The 1,084-nt window shown below is 53.6% G+C and overlaps 1 long non-coding RNA gene across 1 annotated transcript; it reads left to right on the forward strand.

Annotated features, from left to right (window-relative positions):
- The first annotated feature begins 241 nt into the window (after window positions 1-241).
- On the forward strand, window positions 242-844 carry LOC123037563. The gene is made up of 3 exons (XR_006417550.1): window positions 242-380; window positions 439-505; window positions 558-844. It is a non-coding gene; the product is annotated as an uncharacterized LOC123037563 (long non-coding RNA).
- The last annotated feature ends 240 nt before the right edge of the window (window positions 845-1,084 follow it).

Genomic DNA, 1,084 nt, shown 5'->3' on the forward strand with positions numbered 1-1,084 from the left:
CCCTAGCGTAGCGAGGGAGGCACCACCCATGTTCCGAGGCCGGAGCCACTGCCAGGCCAGACTACGACCGGTTCATCTCCCCGCTGGAAATTGCCTTAGGCCCACATCATCTTTATCTCCATTCTAAGTACATTTATTTATAAATATATACATAAGGTTTCCAAATATAAACGTTAAGTATATCCCCTCCTCTTTATACCATTTCTTACAGGTCAGGGCAAAACCACTACCCGGCCTGGACTGCACCAGCTGCAAGGCCTTCTTGAAATCGGAAATTTGGCCCCGCAGAAAAGTTTAAGCCAAGTGGCTGTCATTAATTAAACACCTCTTTTTTCTCCTAGTTACCCTGCTGGAGCTCCAAGAGGACACAAAAGGGACAGGTAAATATAAATAAATAAATTGTATTGAGTTCTGCTAAGCCCGCTTTCGCAATTTCAGACCCCGAGTTAGCGCAAGGCCAGACTCAAGCTCGCGGAATCACGAAGACGTGCAGAAACGGACAAGGGTGAGTACACAAATTTACAAATACAAAAATTAATCTTAAAATCTAACCACAGGTGCGGCGAGAAAGCCGGCTGCGGGTCGCCGAAGGACGACTTGGGACCCTTATAAAGGGACGTGGCGGTCCGGAAACCGGTATTACGCCCTGCCCCGGCCACTGCAGACCGTGACGTCGGAGATGCTGCGTTGTTTGGGAGTCGCGTCGTGTTCGAGGCGTAGTGCGGCTCGGGTTCTACGTGCCCGGAACGGACTCACCGAGGTAATGTATATAAGCTCAACTGCCTGCGGCGGTGTTGGTTGGTGTTGATGGCTGTGGCTGTGGCTGCCGCCTGTGGCTGTTGCTGCGGCCTGCGGCTGTCGCTGCTGCCGGTGGCTGTTGCTGCTGCCGGTGGCTGTTGCTGCTGCCGGTGGTTGTTGCTGCTGCCGGTGGCTGTTGCTGCTGCCGGTGGCGGTTGCTGCTGCCGGTGGCTGTTGCTGCTGCCGGTGGCTGTTGCTGCTGCCGTTGGCTGTTGCCGCTGAGCACTACCACGAGGGCTGCTGCCCTCCCTCCGAGAAAATTGTAAAAAAAAACCGAAGAAAATCA

This window comes from Drosophila rhopaloa, unplaced genomic scaffold, assembly GCF_018152115.1.
Source record: "Drosophila rhopaloa isolate 14029-0021.01 unplaced genomic scaffold, ASM1815211v1 contig_177, whole genome shotgun sequence".
Lineage (NCBI taxonomy): Eukaryota > Metazoa > Arthropoda > Insecta > Diptera > Drosophilidae > Drosophila > Drosophila rhopaloa.